At 42.2% G+C, this 19,101-nt stretch overlaps 1 protein-coding gene across 4 annotated transcripts in view; it reads right to left on the reverse strand.

Moving 5' to 3' along the window:
• The window catches only part of LINGO2 (leucine rich repeat and Ig domain containing 2), a 777,598-nt gene that overhangs the window by 591,151 nt on the left and 167,346 nt on the right, over nt 1-19,101 (reverse strand). For 2 of the 4 annotated variants that reach the window (XR_012639614.1, XR_012639615.1), the window contains exon 2: nt 15,392-16,303. The exons of the other annotated variants lie outside the window; for them this stretch is intronic. The gene's annotated coding sequence lies outside the window, so the exon portion shown is untranslated. Of the gene's footprint in view, nt 1-15,391; nt 16,304-19,101 lie in introns of those variants that run through there. 4 annotated transcript variants of the gene reach the window in all.

Genomic DNA, 19,101 nt, shown 5'->3' on the forward strand with positions numbered 1-19,101 from the left:
GTCAGGATACCAGATAGGGTCAGACACCAAGTTTCAGGCAATGGGCAACTAGCAGAATTGGGGACCAACCAGGGTCAGAAGCTGGTGTCCAGGGTCCACAGCAAGGCAAGGTTTGAAGCAGAAGCAAACAGTGACAGCTCCCCATGATGGCTTCCTGGTTTATATACGAGCATGTGCCAATTAGTGGGCTGCTGGGAGTTTTCCCAATTTGTAAAAGATAAGGAAATTAGGTACGGAGAGATGAAGTGACTTGCCTCATGTCACATAGAAAGGCTGTGGCAGAGTTGGGAACTGAACTCAGATATGAGGAATCCTAAGCCATTGCTTTACCTACATGACCTTCCAATCATCCTGCCTTTCTAAAAATAAGACAAAACAAAAACAAAACAAAACAAAAAAAAAAAGGAAAAAGCACCCCAACAACTACCACACCAGATGCAAGAAGTGAGAGCCCACAATACTTTTCTGGCTGGATTTTGAGATGCATCTAATATTAGATGGAAACAGTGAAATCAAGCCTTCACTGATTTCTAGGGACAAACCTTGCAACAACACTGAGTTTTCAAGGGTGAGGGGGGACTGCCCAGTTTTGTGGAAAAATCACAGTATGAAAAAAACAATTTTTCTGGAATAGAAATAAGTAATGTTATAATTGCAGCTGATCTTCATGAGGTCTAGTGGCAATTGTAAAGCTTTAATCAGGGATCCAAGAGGATAGCTCTTAGGTCATGCAATACTCAGATTATAGCATTACATTTAAAAGTTCTCATCTTCTGAATTTTAATAGTTTCCACCAAGGATACAGCATCTAATCTTCATTGCTTTTCAAAATGATTACTCACCTACATATTGTACTTAACAAGTCTGAGGTGAGAAATGACCTACTTAAGAGCGTCCATGCAAAGCATATATTGTCCCTTGGGTGTCTGCCTTGAGAGGATAGAAGATAATGCGGATGGTTCCCTGCATCACCTTGTGTTCTAACATCACTGACCATACTCTAAGCAATAATCAAGTGCTGCCACCTTCTGTATCAATACACTCTGCAAGTCTGATGCATACAATAAGTCAATTCCACTTTCTGTACTCCTTTTCTTTTAACAAGAAATTCAAATGGATGGATATTTCTGTATTGAAGGAGAGATAACTGGATACTACTAAATGTTATTTATTGAATAGTCACAAGATCAAAGATTTAGCCTAAGTTACTATGTAGGGAAAATTGCTTCCAAATGCAGCATTATGATGTAGCTGATACATAGTTTTTCCTAAATAGGGTAATATTTAAAATGGATGCACAATTTTACATTGTCTGAGAGCCCATCTAAAGAATAGTTTAGCCTCTCTATCCCAATATGCCAGTTAGTTATTAGAGCTCGCTGAAAATTCTCAGATGAAACAGTTTTCTATCAGAAAATGCTGATTTGATTAAATCAAAATGCTTTGTGGGAACATATTGGGGTTCTGGTCCATGATTAGAGTTCTTTGGCGCTATGATAATACAAACAACAGATAGTCATTTGTACGTGTATTTACTAGTGTTTCATGTTCCGTCATCAAGACTGCCTGCAACTCTAAATGTATTTTTTGAAAATTTGGTTGTCTTTGTCAATAATTAATCAGTTTCTTCCAGATCAAAATTATTTAGTGAAGTAAGAGGAACAATGGACGTGTCTTTTTATATATATTTTTAAAATAATATGAGAACACCGTAATAAGTGTATTTAAGCAGAACATTTACATTTTACCAAATTCTCCTTGTCGGTCAACTTAATTATCAAAACTCCTATACATATTTTTTTTAAATCAACATAAGGATGTACCCAGGCAGCACACTAAGTGACCTGTTCACATGTAAAGAATGGTCCAAAAGTTTATCCTGGAGATCCCTCTCTGTGTTAGCACCTATGAAGTATGTCAGGTGCTTCATCATTTTCATCACCGTTTAAAAGATGTTAGCCCACTGCAATGTCTTCCCATTCATTAATATGAATAATATCACACAAATGTAATTCAAACTCAAAAAGGTTGAGAACTTATATTGGACAGAAACAGACTGCGAATCCCAGTGATGATTGAACCTGGGGATATTCTGAACTAAAAGAGCTCTCAGACATGCTTGTAGCGGTTTCCATTGCTTCACACTGATTCAACAGACATTCTAGGCTTCAGAGTGACAATCCTGGAATCTTACTGTATAAATACTTAAGAGATTTCTGACTGAAAAGTCAAAGGTGCACAGGGGCCGTAGAGTTAACTTGATGTTTTGCTAATGCCAAACAGCATTCATATTAGAGGAGTGCTCAGATATTACAGTGATGGTCACAGGATCAGTATCTACAGAGAATAATCTATGTAGTATGATTGACACCTGATGTGTTTAGGTAACTCGGGCTAACGGTGTCACTCTATGCTCCCTCCCCCGCTTACTGTGATTAGACCTATACACTGTTGAGTTAATGGACCTTGTCATCAAGCTCAGGCACACAAGTCGTGTGCTTTCAGATCTAGAGTCTAATCCCCACAGGCAAGCCATCCAAATGTGTCGCTACATTTGGAATGGAGCCAACAGAAGTTTTCTTCAGCTTTATCGCTCTAGAAACCTGGATCTCCCACTGACAAGACACAGGTCTCTACCACTTGATCCCAATAGTCTAGTGGTTACCATTTATTCTTTTTTCCAGGGCAGCTATTTGAGAATAGCAGTCACACCTTGGTGAGCCTAAATTCAACCAGCAGAGGACAATGGTACACAGACACACATTGAAAACAATGCACTGAGGATAAAAATACCATGGGGGTTTTGGTTCAGCATTTTAAGATTTTGGCCATGTGTCTCAGTGATTGCATGAATGAAAATTATAACAGGTAAATTATGGGTCCCATTCTTATATCACACCTATTTCACAATGGTTAAACTCCATTGGCTAGAGAGCTACTCCTCATTAACACTGATAAAAAATATGGAGCAGAGTGTTTTATGGTGATCTTTTGGTCTAAAGACTATTATTTATATTACAACAGCACTTAAAGGTCTAATCTGATATCAGGGCCCCATTGTGCTAGGTACTGTACATAAACATAGTAAGAGACAGTTGCACAAATACACACGGTAAGCAAAGAATAGGAGAAAGGACTCTTATGGATGGGAAATCAAGGCACAGTAAGATTAATTGATCAGAAGTCTGTAGCAGAGTCAGAAATTCAACCCAGTCCTCTCAATTCCCAGTCCTGTGCCCTACCCATAAGACCATCCCTTCTCTCCAATATCTTGAGATATATGTATAGTACTGAATATATTTCATGCACGCAATACTAAATAAAATGGAATTTTATCTATGACAGGGGAGCAAAAATTGATGTTTTAATACTACCCAGAAACCAGGATTTCTCTTTTGTTTCAATCTTAAATTAGTTTTCAACTGGTTCAGATTTAAGAATATTGTCATTTCGCCTACAGACACACATTGCCTGTCATTTTTTCAATGATTTTGAAAAAAATACTGCAGCACATGCAACAATACAGTTTCAAAGAAAATGACAGCAACAGACAATTGAAAACAGCATTTATAAAAAATTAGGCACACTAATATAATATGTCTACATCTGTTAATTTTCAGTTTGTATGTGTCCCAGCAGACAGCTCACATTGTCTTGCTTCTATTTAGCTACTTATTTTGTTGCTTGTGCAAGCAGTTTTATACTTCTGCATAGCAAGCTACGTTCTCTTTTGTCTAGTCTCATAAATTACAAAAGCTTTATTCTCAGGGGATTGAGAGATAGACTTGCATACTCTCCATAATTCTCCTTAGTGTTATACTTCATTAAAGAGATGGGGGGAAATCGTAACATGTTCTTTATTAAGAATATAGAGCTCTTTTTTCAATGGTGAGGAAACAAACTTGGGGGAAAAAAAGAAGATTATGGTATCTTATAATTTTCAGATATTTTTGGCTTAGATGAAGACATACACAGTTGATTACAGGCACCCTAAACTCTATGCAATATAAATAAATAGAAACAGTAACCAATAACAAAAATATGTTCAATTTACTTAAAATAAGATTGGAATTTTACAAAATACTATTTGTATATCTAATCTAAAATTGTTTCAATTCCATCAGTGTTTGTGTGAAGGAGGATTCACCTGGAAATGAACTGAAGCAGTATTAATAATATATCTATTGCACAGTGAAGAGATTCATCTCCATAACTAGGCTTTTCATTTAAAATTGAATGTTCTCAATTTTCTAGGTGGTCTGGAGGTTACGTTGAATTTGATCTCACCGCCGCATTGTATCAGTGCTCTAAATTTTATCCTTCATAAATAGAAAACTTTTTAAAGTCTCTGTAGACACATTAGGAGATCTGTTTAAAACTCCATTTCACAAACTATAAACTTGTATGTTGAGAGAAAAAAAAGCAGTAGACACCCAGTGTGATGAAGTGCAAATCTGATGCCCATAGACCTGGGTGGGATTTTTTTTTTTTTTAAATATCTGATTAGAGATATGCAGTAGCTTTGTGGTAAGGACACTCACCTGGGATGTGAGTGACCCAGGTTCGAGTTTCGGATTCAGAGCATGGACTTGATTTCGGGTCTCCCACAGCGTAGATGAGTGCCAGTGGTGCAAAGCGGCGGTACAGTACAGTACGCCGTACCAATAAGATATTTATCGCTGGTACGGAGTACCGGAAAGACACAGGAGGAGCCCACCCCCAGCCCTTCCACGCAGCTGTCCCCTGAGTCCTCCTGCCCAGGGGTCTGTACAGCAGCCCCACTGGAGGACAGTACTGGGGGCGGTGCAGCAGCCATGCCAGAGGAGCTGCACGTTCTGATCCTTTCGGCGCTGCAGTTCCCGGGAGAGCCCTGTGGTTCAGGGCTCTCCCAGTAACCGCAGCCGTGAAAGGAGCAGAATGTCAGGCCTCCAGGCAGCCCCACACCGGCAGCTCCTCAGCCCGGCCCCCAGCCCTTCCACGCAGCTGCGTCTCCTGAGGCCTCCTGCTTGGGGTCTGTACAGCAGAAGTCTCTGGCTCAGTGGAAGGAAGGCAGAGCCCCGCCCCCCCAGGTAACATGGTATGGACGTGGATCATGGGGAGGGGATGGGGAGAGGGCAGGGAGGAGTCACGTGCGGTGGGGTCGTGTGGGAAGGTCACGTGCCCCCACTTTGTGTTCCTCACCTGAGTGCAGCGTACCGGCAAGAAATGATTTCTACTTGTACCACTGGCGAGCGCCCTAACCATTGGGCTATTGGCAATTTCAGAGTGAGCATCTCTCTCAGATTTCAAGGCCTCGGTTTTGTCCTAGTGAGGAACAAAACCAAATGCCCAAACCTTGAAACTATTCATTAAATGGAATTCTTGTTTTCCAGAATGCTGTAGCTCCTAGATCTGCTGTATGGTTTTCACTGTTCATTTCTCTGTGCCTGTTCCCACTTCCACAGAGGCTGGTGTTATGAACTGGGACGGACAGTTTTTTACTATGCATTTGTACAATGCAAAGCTTAATGGTTTGCTGATATTGTTGGGGGCCTCTATCTGCCACTGTAATTCAAAGAATAATAAACTAATTAAAATCTATGTACATCATGTAAGAAATAATTTGTGCAGCAATATTATTAGGTTAGCTCCATCTTCTAAATTAGGGGCAATGACTGCATTCTGTGATAACAAGGACACGACTCATCAACTGCAATGTTTATTTAGCATGATATGGTGATTTCTCTAAGTAGAAAATCTCCATAATTTATATCAGTGGTCCAAATAGCAAGGTTACTTGTACAAAACAAAGAAAATATTTGCCTAGAAAAATAACTTATTACTCATTCTGTTACCAATGGAAGCAGTTTTTCAAATCTGTAAATATATATTTTAAATGCCATGGATTGAACAAATGGAAGAGTATAACATTATAGACTTTAAAAGCAGCAAAGAGTCCTGTGGCACCTTATAGACTGACAGACATATTGGAGCATAAGCTTTCATGGGTGAATACCCACTTCTTCAGATGCTGAGCTTCAGTTCATTTGCAAATTTGACAACATCAGCTCAGGATTAAGCAAAGATTGTGAATGGCTCGCCAACTACAAAAGCAGTTTCTCCTCCCTTGGTGCTCACACCTCAACTGCTAGAAGAGGGCCTCATCCTCCCTGATTGAACTAACCTCGTTATCCCTAGCCTGATACTTGCTTGCATATTTATACCTGCCTCTGGAAATTTCCACTACATGCATCTGAAGAAGTGGGTATTCACCCACGAAAGCTTATGCTCCAATACGTCTGTTAGTCTAAACGGTGCCACAGGACTCTTTACTGCTTTTACAGATCCAGACTAACACGGCTACCACTCTGATACTTGATTATAGACTTTGATTTTCCATCTATCTAACTTTATTTTTCTGATATGTTCCCTCTATTTGAATATTTTTGTTTCTGCTCTGCTATCTGTGAGCTCTTTCATATGTAACTTTCAATCCAGGACTGGAGGTTTACATTGACATGTCACATGAAGATGTAGCTTCATCAGCTGAAATGCCTTATGTGGAAGAAGAACGGGATGAGCATCACTCATAATCATTGTTCTCTCTAAGCCTTGCGCATGTGCGCGCACACACAGATCCTAAACCCCGCGCACACGGCAAAACACCGCACGCAAAACAATTTGCACAGAAGAAATTTTTTGCACACACGGTCTGTCAAAAATTAGAGGGAACATTGCCCATAATACGAGCTAAACTCAAACCATGGGGTTTATGACTGCTGAAGCCAAATTAAAAAAATTTCAGGTCCTAGAAGGTAAGAAGTTAGGATAAGGGGAAGGGAGAAAGTAGAGCTTTAATACACTTTTTAGCAGAGACTACAATTCTAGCAAATAAGTTCATTTAGGCTTACATTGAATAATTATGCAAAAACTCAGTGAGACTAAACACATTCTTGGTCTAATCCCAATGGTTTTAGTGGAGGTATATTAGAGGACAAATTTGGCCTAATGTATGAGCTAATAAACCCTGAAAAACACAAATTTATAATCTTCCCGTCATATGAAGCCGTATGACGAGAAAGAGAAAAGCTTGGCTAAAACTGAAGTAGTGCTTTTAGACAATTAATTTTCTTTTTTAGGAATTTTTCTATTGGCTAGGTGTCCTGATGAAATGGTAGCTTAAGCACATGCATAACTAACCATGTGAGTAGCGTTAATGGTTTCAGTGGGGCTATGCAGTGCTTGAAATTACACATGCTCTGTACACTGCTGCATCTGGGCCTGTATGAGAACTCTATGCTAGAGAGCTTGGAAAACTATGTTCTTAACATCAACAGTTGGAACCACCTAGAGTTGACAGCAACTGTGTAAAGTATTTGTAAAAAAGGATAATTTTGCTCCAAGAAATGGCTAGTCTAAACCACAGCCTCTTGTTATTCCTCTATCTGGCAACCCAGGTTTTGTTTGATTTGTTGCAGTAGCTCTTCCCTGATGGGGCTGGTACTTCCTGGGGTCCATGTCTTTGATAAGTATTGCTGCACTTGTGAAGTAGTGCTGTTAGTGTGCAGTATAATATTTCAGTAGTCATCTCAGTTGATTATTAAAAAGGACAAGACTCGAGACAATCACGAGAGCTCTGCTGCAGAAATAAGTGAAGACTAAGGGAGTGCGGTCCCTTACAATAGCTATTTCAGTATTTCCTAGGGAAGCAAAGCCTATTTTGATATTAAAATGGGGAATTTCTCTTATTTTAAATATTTCATATAAATTAGCCCTTTCTACAATTCCCATAAACTAATGATATATATGAATTATAATGCAGCTGGGTCAGATCTACTTTAAGATAGTAGCAATTATCCAATTAAGTGTTGGCTTATTATTATGCACATTATGGTAGAATTTGGAGACCTCAGCCAATACTGGCGCCCTTTTGTGCTAAGATCTGTACACATACATTAAGAGACAGTCCCAACCTCAAAGAGCTTACAACCAAAACAGACAAGATAAAAGAAGCATGTTTATCAACCGTTGGGGGCTGCTCTAACTTACAGCCTGCACAGCTTCCTGTGGGAGGCTGCAGCCATTCCCCATCACCTTCTGACACGTACTCTCCCGTCCATGTTTCCAGCGCATCCTTTTATTAGAGGCTGCAAGGCAGGTCAGCAAAGGGCTGAATATACTGGCCCTAAGTGCTCTCTTCCTGGGAGTCCTATCCACGCTCTTTATATCACTGGAATCAGGGCCGGATTAATGCTGGGGCTTTAGGGGCTGCAGTCCAGGGCCTCGGGCTAAGGGGGCCCCTGCACAAATAAATCCATAATTATATACAATTCAGCGGTCACCAACCTGTCCATTGTGCTCGACTGGTCGATCCTGGAGCCTCTGCCAGCCTCCGAGCCGCTAAAAGTCCAGCGGTGCAGTGGGGCTCAGGCAGGCTGCCTGCATGTCATGGCCTCACACCACTCCCAGAAGCGGCCAGCTGCTGGCACGTCTCTGCGCGTCCCTGGTATGTGGGAGGCAGCGCTGCATGCCAATGGGAGCTGCAGGGGTGGCACTTGCGGGTGCAGGCAGTGCATGGAGACACGCTCTCCCACTCCCCTCAAGGGCACGCAGAGACATGCCAGCAGCTGGCCACTTCCAGGAGCGGCATGGGGCTATGGCAGGCATACCTAAGCCCTGCTGAGTTGCCAGCCGGGAGCCACCTGTGGTAAGTGCCTCCTGGCTGGAGCCTCCACCTCACACCCCCTCCTGCACCCAAAACCCCTGCTCCAGGTCTGAATCCCCTCCTGCACCAAACTCCCTCCTAGAATGCGCGTCCCTCACTCTCTTCTGCACCCCAACACTCTGCCCCAGCCTGGAGCCCCCTCCTGCACCCAAACTCCTTCCCAGAAAGAAACTAGTAGAACAGCTGTTCTAAGGTCAGAAGTAGGCTATTTTGAATTAACTTAACTATATTCTATGTTTTAAGACTGAAATGTAACCATAGAACGGCTTTATGTTAATTAAAAGGCAAGTTTAGTATAGCGTTAATAGCCTCGATGTCATAATTCTGATCATTTTGTTTTAAATTAGGAAAGAGACTTGTATACAGGGGCCCCACAAAATCTAATAGCCCTGGGCCCACAGGAGAGTTTATCTGGCCCTGACTGGAATGGACAGATGGGGGTTGCAGCCCTAGGTCAGATCTTCCAACATCCATCTCAGTCAACGTTTCTCTCTCCTGGGGTATTGCTGAAGCAATCCTTTAGCTCCAGACTTTTAAATCAGCTTTCCTACCTAAAAAACAACAAAAACTCACTTCATTTTCAATGCTTCCTAGAATTCTTAACAATTCATGTTACTGTAAAAGTAGCTTCTCCTTGCATTCAAACAACATCTCTCCCGAACACTTCCAACATCTGACAAACCAAGTTACATGGAAATTAGAAATAGGCCCAAACCAAAAGGCCAGAACACAACACGACACCCTGGAACTTTGAAGAATTCCGAATCTAGAGCGCTAATACACTTAAGAAAGCTTAGGTTTTTGCAGTTTCATCTCAAGTCTTGCGCTGTGTCACGTATTTCATAATGATACTAAGAATAATTGTTTAAGAAAGTAGCTTGAGCATTTACCCTACAGAACTTTTCAAATTGTCTTTAAAAGCTAAATAGCGTACTGCAGCATTTGCAGAATTCCTTACGTATAGGGAATATTATAGTAACATCTAGTTATTAAAGGCCAAATTGAATAATTTTCAACTTTATGAAAGAAAAAGTTTGAGGCAATCATTTTGAAACTCTGAAGAGGAAACCATGTAAATTGGCTTCCTTGACACTAAGTCTGTAGTTACACAAAGGCACTTCAAAATACTCTGATATGAATCTGTTTTCTATTCAACTGACAAACTTCAACAGATGTTTGTTTTAGGAATATTTTCTGACTAAAAAGTAGGGTGTAAAAATTGTATGCGTTTCAACTGTTAGCCTCAATTTTATTGGCATATGGTACTATATTATTAATTACAATAAGCTCAGAATAAATAGGAGTTGTCCACAAATTCAATATTTTGAAAGTGGTCAATATTTTAAATATTTGAAAAGTAAATTGTTCCACCAACAATAGAATTGACCACTAGTCAACACGTATGAACACATATACTGTTTCAATATAATTACCTGAAAAAGTAAAAGTTTAGTGATGGCAAATATTTGAGGAGGGAATTGCATTTAGTTGGAGCTAAAGTTATTTGGTTGGCATGTAACTGAAGGTTTCAGAAGTCTCATGCACAATTAAGTCAAGAGGTCTCCTTATACTGGTTCCACTCGCCCAGACCAATGCAGATATATTATTAGAAATACAGTTTCTAAGGACATTGCGTAGTGTTCAAAATATGGAGCAACTGCATAGAAAAGGGTGAATGGTTGCAGAAAAATGTGCAAGGTCAGATTTGATTAGTTTCTATTTATTGCTCATATATACAGAAGATTTTGAAACCTCATGGTCCAAGAAGAGGCAGAGCATACTAAATCCTGCTGAGTCTCAAGGAGTCCACAGCCAAATTCCACTGATCACATGGAGGTGACTGATTCCCCTGGCATCTCCTATAGAAGTCATGCTCCTGTTGAATTCCCAGAGTGCATGAGTCCTCCAGAGATAATGCAGGACTGAGCACAAGTTAAATACTACACTAATCGGTACTAGTTGTGTCTGCCCTTTGTGGGGAACCTACAGATTTTAGAGTTTAATCCCTTCAGGAGAGTGATAGAAATTATTCTAAAAGCAATTTACAAGCCCTCACTGAAAGTCTGATTCATCAGTTTCTTCAGATTTGGTCACCATGAATATTGCCACATTTGAAGAGTGGCTGGTTTAATTGAACTTTAATGATAGGTTCTCCCAAAGCATTCAACATCAGTTTAACTCAGCTCTCACTGAGTTCAGTCAGAACAGAGTTAGGCCAGTTTGGGTCAAATCACTCAAAATGGACTCTGCAACCAACCCTAGAAATAGCAGTAATTAACTGGATGGTTACATCTAAAGCAAAATATGATCTGGAGGACAGTCAACATCTAATAACTGTATCTTCTTCCTCTTTCTATATACATAAAATATATGTATAAAAATTAAAATAGAAGTTTTAGCTTGTTAAACTTACACATTGTTAAGCTAAAGAAGCAAAGAAAAGGTAAAGGGATGACTTGATCCAGTTTATAAATACCTACACAAGGAATAAATATTTAACAGTGGGCTCTTCAGTCAAGTAGAGAAAAGTATCACATGATCCAATGACTGGAACTGAAGCTAGACAAATTATTCAAACTAGAAATAAGTGTAAAATTTTAACAGTGAGAGTATTAACTACTGGTACAATTTACCAAGGGTCATGATGGATTCTCCACCACAGACAATTTTTAAATCAAGACTGGATGTTTTTCTAAAAGGTGTGTTAATTGGGAGAAGTTCTATGGCCTGGGTTATATAGGAGGTCAAGACTAAATGATCACAGCGGTCTCTTCTGGCCTAGGAATCTATGGGGAAAAATAAAATATATAAAAAAACCTCAGTGGTTTTCTTCAAGGCTCTTGCTGATTTATGGTTTCAAAGCCTAATCGAGTTTTTATTTCATCTGGCCCAAAAAAAGACATTTAACTAAATTAGATTAGCAGCTGACATCATAATACATAGTAGTGCCTACGGGATCAGTGGCTCAGATAATCATGTAGATCTGCGGACAGACATTCCATTAACAGCAGATTGTCCCTATTTAGCTGGAAGCTGTGGTATAGCCAAGGCTCCTGCTGCCTGCAAAGCTTTATTTGACTACACAATGCCAATTTCATAGGCTGCTCTCTTCAGGACTTGGACAGGTACCTAGAGAGTTCTGCAATTAATTTTATTATGCACTTTCTGCCTGAAATGCCCTTGAAACTATGAAAAGTTGTCTAATGTATCTAGAAGAGAGAAAAAAGGCTATGGAGGAAAAAAACTAATTTGGTAATGGAGCTCACTTGGAGGCATGGAGTGGCAAAGTACTTCTGAAAGTACTCAAGCTAGTCATTAGCAGCATTTGAGCTACGAGGCTCTTAGAGATTTGTGACCAGTGTTAGAGTAGGCAGATTGTCTTGACACATTCTTTGGAATCTGCAATGACCAGTAGTTTCATTTACATTCTGAGCTACAGGTTTAATTATACCAAGTATTTTCCACCTCTCCAACATGCAAAGGGACAAGTTACATTTGTATTTCTATTTCACTGATTATAAGATATGTCTAAGTCCAACTTAATGTGGACACCCACGCACCTACCCTCTCTCCGCATTTATGTGGGCACACAGTTGTGTAGCAGCACTTCATAGTTATCAAATGCAATGTGTTTAATTATCTCAAGACACTTTTTCAAAGCAAAAACAAGTTTTAATTAACATTGTAGTTCAAATCACAGTGCAAAGCGGCAGTGGTTTCTGACACATTCTCGTGTCCCAGTGGTCTTAGACAAGGATTTTAAAACCTATCATTTTACCACAAACATTAGGCGACCAGTCAGCTGGCATCCTCTTAAAATGGGTTTGTGTAAGTAATTTTATTTAAGACACCCACACACAAATGTGAATGAATTTCAAACTTCTGCATAATAATTTCCTTTTTGAGTTAGTTATATCTGTAAACCTTTCCCCCCAGATTATTCGTCGTTTCCCTTAGGTGTTGCTCAGCAATTGCGGGAAAAAAAATTGATAATAGAGGGAGAACCCAATGATTTAACAGAACACAGAAATCATCATACTGTATCAGAGTCTATCTAGTCCAGTATCCTATCTCTGACAATGGCAAGCATCAGCAGATTTCGGGTGCTACAAGAAACTCAGTAGCAGGTGATTATTAGCTAGCCTACTCTTGGAGTTTCCTCCCAATTTCCAATAGTTAGACGTTTGCGTACATTCTGAAGCGTGAGAAATTATATCCCCTCCCAAACCACTGTAATATTTACTATTGTACCTCTGAATATTCTTATTCATAGACCAGCTTCTCTTCTTGTATCAGATACAACACCAAGAAGCCATCTAATCTCCGCTTAACTCTCCCTCCCTCCACCCCAACATATAATACAGTTTGTGAATACTCCTTTAAAAATGTTATAGTACTTATTAAAGCAGGTGTGTATTTGAGCAAGGACATTTAATTCTTCAGGAATTTTTCACATATACTCAGAAATGCTTCTCTCATTAAGCGGTAGGTAAACCCAGCGCCACTACCATTGACACACATTGCTTCTGTTTTCCATAGACTGTCATAGAATTAAGTTGATGTCAGAGAATTTGCTATTTCATGTTATTTTTCATGTTTTGTGGACCTCTTTTTTTCTTTTGAAGCAAAACTGTAAAGAGACCATTCATTTTCATCATTCTTCCTGGTGCTCTCTCCTTAGGTGTGAGAGACTCCTATGAGCAATTTAATGGGGGAAAATGTATTCATTCTGGCTAAAATTTCAAATCTGAGTGCCTGAAGTGAGGCACTGATAGTCACATTGGGGAACCTAAACAACCAACCTGACTTTCCAGGATGCTGAGCATTTCCTGCTCCCACTGACTGAAGTGACTCAGTCTGTTTTTATTTAGCTCCTTTTCTGTAAGCCCATAGCATCAAAACAAAATATGGTCCAGTTTCAGAAACAATGTAAACAATGGTGAAAATTACATGTCATTAAGGGTATGTCTACACTACGAAATTAGGTTGAATTTATAGAAGTCGATTTTTTAGAAAACGATTTTATACAGTCGATTGTGTGTGTGCCCACTAAGCACATTAAGTCGGCGGAGTGCGTCCACAGTACCGAGGCTAGCGTCGACTTTCGGAACACTGCACAGTGAGCAGCTATCCCACAGTTCCCGCAGTCTCTGCTGCCCATTGGAATTTTGGGTTAAGCTCCCAATACCTGATGGGGCAAAAACATTGTCATGGGTGGTTTTGGGTACATGTTGTCAGTCACCCCTCCCTCCGTGAAAGCAATGGCAGACAATCATTTCACGCCTTTTTTCCATGTGGGTACCATACTGCTTTCAGCAGACGGTGCAGTAGGACTGATAACAGTCATCATCAAACCACCGCTTCCACTGCCACTCTGCTCTCCTGGTGGTCTCGCAGGTCCTCTATATGACCATCGTGATCTGCCACTTCCGCTGTAACTCTGCTCTCCTGCTGTTGTCTCACCATACCACGGTAAGCGTGCAGCCCGCTCAGCTGTTGTGTCCTGGCAGCAGACGGCGCGGTAGGTCTTCAAAACTGGTCATCCAACCACCGCTTCCCCTGCAACTCTGCTCTCCTGCAGACGCCATACCATGGCAAGCATGGAGCCCGCTCAGATCACCGCATCAGTTATGAACATTGTAAAGACCTCTTGCATTATCATGCAGTATATGCAGAACCAGAACCTACATAAGCAGGCGAGGAGGCGACAGCAGCCCGGTGACAATAGTGACAAGGACATGGACACAGACTTATCTCAAAGCATGGGCCCTGGCAATTTGGACATCATGGTGATAATGGGGCAGGTTCATGCCGTAGAATGCCAATTCTGGGCCCAGGAAACAAGCACATATTGGTGGAACCGCATAATGTTGCGGGTCTGGGATGATTCTCAGTGGCTGCAAAACTTTCGAATGCCTAAGGGCACTTTCTTGGAACTTTGTGACTTGTTTTCCCCTGCCCTGAAGTGCAAGAATACCAAGGTGAGAGCAGCCCTCACAATTCAGAAGTGAGTGGCGATAGCCCTCTGGAAGCTTGCAATGCCAGACAGCTACCGGTCAACAAGGAATCAGTTTGGAGTGGGCAAATCTACTGTGGGGACTGCTGTGATCCAAGTAGCCAACGCAATCACTGACCTGCTGCTATCAAGGGTAGTGACCTGGGAAATGTGCAGGTCATAGTGAATGGCTTTGCTGCAATAGGATTCCCTAACTGTGGTGGGGAAATAGATGGAAATATCCCTATCTTGGGATCGGAGCACCAAGCCAGCCAGTACATAAACCGAAAGGAGTACTCTTCAATGGTGTTTCACCAGCATCAACGTGGGATGGCTGGGAAAGGTACATGACACTCGCATCTTCAGGAACTGTGGTCTGTCTGAAGAGTTGCAGCAAGGGACTTACTTTCCAGACCAGAAAATAACCATTGGGGATGTTGAAATGCCTATAGTTATCCTTGGGGACCCAGCCTATCCCTTAATGCCATGGCTCATGAAGCCATACATAGGCACCCTGGACAGTAGTCAGGAGCTGTTCAGCTATAGGCTGAGCAAGTGCACAATGGTGGTAGAATGTGCATTTGGGTGTTTAAAAGCACGCTGGTGCAGTTTACTGACTCGGTTAGACCTCAGCAAAACCAATATTCCCATTGTTATTACTGCTTGCCGTGTGCTCCACAATATCTGTGAGAGTAAGGGGGAAGATATTTATGACAGGGTGGGAGGTTGAGGCAAATTGCCTGGCCGCTGATTATGGGCAACTAGACACCAGGGTGGTTAGAAGAGCACAGCAGGGTGCACTGCACATCAGAGAAGCTTTGAAAACCAGTTTCAGGAATGGCTAGGCTACGGTGTGAAAGTTCTGTTTGCTTCTCCCAGATGAAAACCTGCCCCCTTGGTTTACTCTACTTCCCTGTAAACCAACTGCCCTCCCCTTCCACCTTCGATCACCACTTGCAGTGGCAATAAAGTCATTGTTGTTTCAAATTCATGCATTCTTTATTAATTCGTCACACAAATAGGGGGATAACTGCCAAGGTAGCCCGGGAGGGGTGGGGGAGGAGGCAAGCACCGGGTGTGGTGAGGGAGCAGAGGAGGACAAGGCCACACTGCACTTTAAAACTTATTGAATGACAGCTTTCTGTTGCTTGGGCAGTCCTCTGGGGTGGAGTGGTTGGGTGCACAGAGAGCCCCTCCCCCCTGCGTTCTTGGGCATCTGGGTGAGGAGGCTATGGAACTTGGGGAGGAGGGCGACTGCTTACACAGGGGCTGCAGTGGCAGTCTGTGCCTTTCCTGCACCTCAACCATACGCCGGAGCATATCACTTTGATCCTCCAGTAGCCTCAGCATTGCATCCTGCCTCCTCTCATCACGCTGCCGCCACCTCTCCTGTTGTTCCAGCCATCTGTCCTCGTGTTCATTTTGCGCTTTCCTGGACTCTGCCATTGTCTGCCTCCATGCATTCTGCTGGGCTCTTTCAGTGCAGGAGGACTGCATGAGCTCAGAGAACATTTCATCGTGAGTGTGTTTTTTTTTTCCCCACTTTCTTATCTGCGCTAGCCTCTGGGATGGAGATGGTAGTGGCAGCGTTGAAACATTTGCAGCTGCAGGATGAAAAAACAGAGAGTAGTATTTAAAAAGACACATTGGCCATTTAAAAGGAGGGGCTGATGTTTTCGGGTTAACGTGCAACACAAACCCAACTAAACCCCCCATACACCCAATTCTCTGGGATGATCGCTTCTCTCCTCTCCGCACCGTGTGGCTAGCAGCGGGGATGATTTCTTTTCAGCCACAGGCAAACAGCCCAGCAGGAACGGCCACCTCTAAATATCCCCTTAATAAAATTCTCCTATTTCAACCGAGTGACCATGAATGATATCACTCTCCTGAGGCTAACACAGAGAGATAAAGAACGGATGTTGCTTAAATGCCAGCAAACACCGGGACCACACACTGCCATGCTTTCTTATGCAATGATTCCAGACTACATGCTACTGGCCTGCCGTGGTAAAGTGTCCTACCATGGAGGACGCAATAAGTCTGTCCTCCCCAGAAACCTTTTGCAAAGGCTTTGGGAGTACCTCCAGGAGAGCTTCACTGAGATGTCCCTGGAGGATTTCTGCCCCATCCCCAGACATGTTAACAGACTTTTCCAGAACCTGTACTGGCTGCGAATGCGTCCCAAATCTTCAGGGCAAATTAATCATTAAACACGCTTGCTTTCAAACCGTGTATTATATTTACAAAGGTACACCCACCAGAGGTGCTTTCTCCGCCTTCAAGGTCTGGGAGCCCGGGTTGGGAGGGTACTGTCTCCAGGGTGATCAACAGTTCCTGGCTGTCGGGGAGAATGGTTTCTCTGCTTGCCTGGTGTGCGCGATCTTCAACCTCCTCCTCCTCCTCCTCATCTTCCTCGTCCCCAAAATCCTTATCCCTGTTGCATAAGACTCCCTTGCAGGAGTCCACGAACAGGGGTGGGGTAGTTGTAGGGGCACCCCCTAGAACTGAATGCAGCTCATCATAGAAATTGCATGTCTGGGGGTCTGACCCCGAGCGGACGTTTGCCTCTCTGGTTTTTTGGTAGGCTTGCCTTAGCTCCTTAAGTTTCACATGGCACTGCTGCGGGTCCCTGTTATAGCCTCTGTCCTTCATGCCCTTGGAGATTTTTTTCAAACATGTTGGCATTTTGTCTTTTGGAACGGAGTTCTGATAGCACGGATTCTTCTCCCCATACAGCAATCAGATCCAGTACCTCCCGTTCGGTCCATGCTCTTTTCCAATTCTGGGACTGCGTGGTCACCTCTGCTGATGAGATCTGCATGGTCACCTGTGCTGATCAGCTTGCCACACTGGCCAAACAGGAAATGAAATTCAAAAGTTCACGGGGCTTTTCCTATCTACCTGGGCAGTGCATCCGAGTTGAGAGTGCTGTCCAGAGCGGTCACAATGGAGCACTCTGGGATAGCTCCCGGAGGCCAATACCATCGAATTGCATCCACACTACCCCAAATTCGACCTGGTGATGTCGATTTCAGCGCTAATCCCCTCGTCAGGGAGGAGTACAGAAATCAATTTTAAGAGCCCATTAAGTCGACAAAAATGGCTTCGTTGTGTGGACAGGTGCAGGGTTAAATTGATCTAATGCTGCTAAATTCAACCTAAACTTGTAGTGTAGACCAGGGCTAAGTCATTGTAAGAGCTTGAGTTGGTGCACACTTGCTGGTGGGGCAGCAAGAAAGGTGGTATCAGAAAAAAACCCACCAACAAGAGCTTGTAAGATAAAATGGGAGGTTGCTTAACTATTCTTATTTTATACCCTCCTGCTACAACGCTGCCATTTGCTATATTCATGGCATATACAAGAGAAGTTAGATTAAAAACATATATTCCTGAAAGAATGTTGAAGCATTCCTTTATATCTTAGAATTCAGAGCGACAAACAAGAACCACAAAAGAGAGAGACAAAAGCAGGCTGCTGCCAAAAACAGAGAGGCACAACTCACTCCATTCTGACTCTCTGAAGTCTGATAGCTGTTGCTAGGCCCAAATCACTCACTTCCCTACAGAGTCTCATAGCCTGCAAGCAGGATCAGGAATCCCACCCCTGAAATTTAAAGTGACAGACTACAATTTTCACAGAGTTTTCAATACACCATACCTTTCTGCCCCCCAAAACACAAGAAGTTATTACAACTTACATTAACTTATAGCAGATTACTCTTTACCTGTTACCTCCTTATATTACCTCCAAATTTGGTCCCATGTTCCTAGTGTGACCAGATGTCCCAATTTTATAGGGACCGTCCTGATATTCAGGGCTTTTTCTTATATAGGTGCCTATTATTTCCCTCCCCTCCTCCCCCTGTCCTGATTTTTCACACTTGCTGTCCGGTCACCCTATGTGTTCCCAGTGTATGCATTGTTCACCAGGAAAAAAAAAAAAAGGAACAACATGTCCACAGCCTCCCTGCCCTTTGGATTCAGATACTATGGATATGGGGACCAGATAAGGAGAAGGATTTATTTATTTTTAAGTGGTCCTGCCCCCAGTACACCCCTTGCCACCCAAAAAAGAGAAAAAAAATTTTTGGAAACAGCTTTCAAACAGGATTACTTAAGTTGTATCACAATTGTGCCCATGTTCAGAAGTGTTACGAACTGTGTTATAATCACATTCAGAGACAGTACTAGGGTGAAGACTGGAGCCAAAGTTGAGCAGATAGCTTGAGCAAAGTGCTGTCTGCAACGGAGCACACCACCATTCTAGTTAGTATAATTGTGCTTGACAGGTGTTTAGAACATGGATATAGCTTCCTTAAACTGCTTGCTTCCAAGGTTTAAACATTACTGGTGTGCACTAGAACAAGTACCACCTACACAGGGATTTTTGGAACAACTG

This window comes from Natator depressus, chromosome 5 (assembly GCF_965152275.1).
Source record: "Natator depressus isolate rNatDep1 chromosome 5, rNatDep2.hap1, whole genome shotgun sequence".
NCBI classification, from domain to species: Eukaryota; Metazoa; Chordata; order Testudines; family Cheloniidae; genus Natator; species Natator depressus.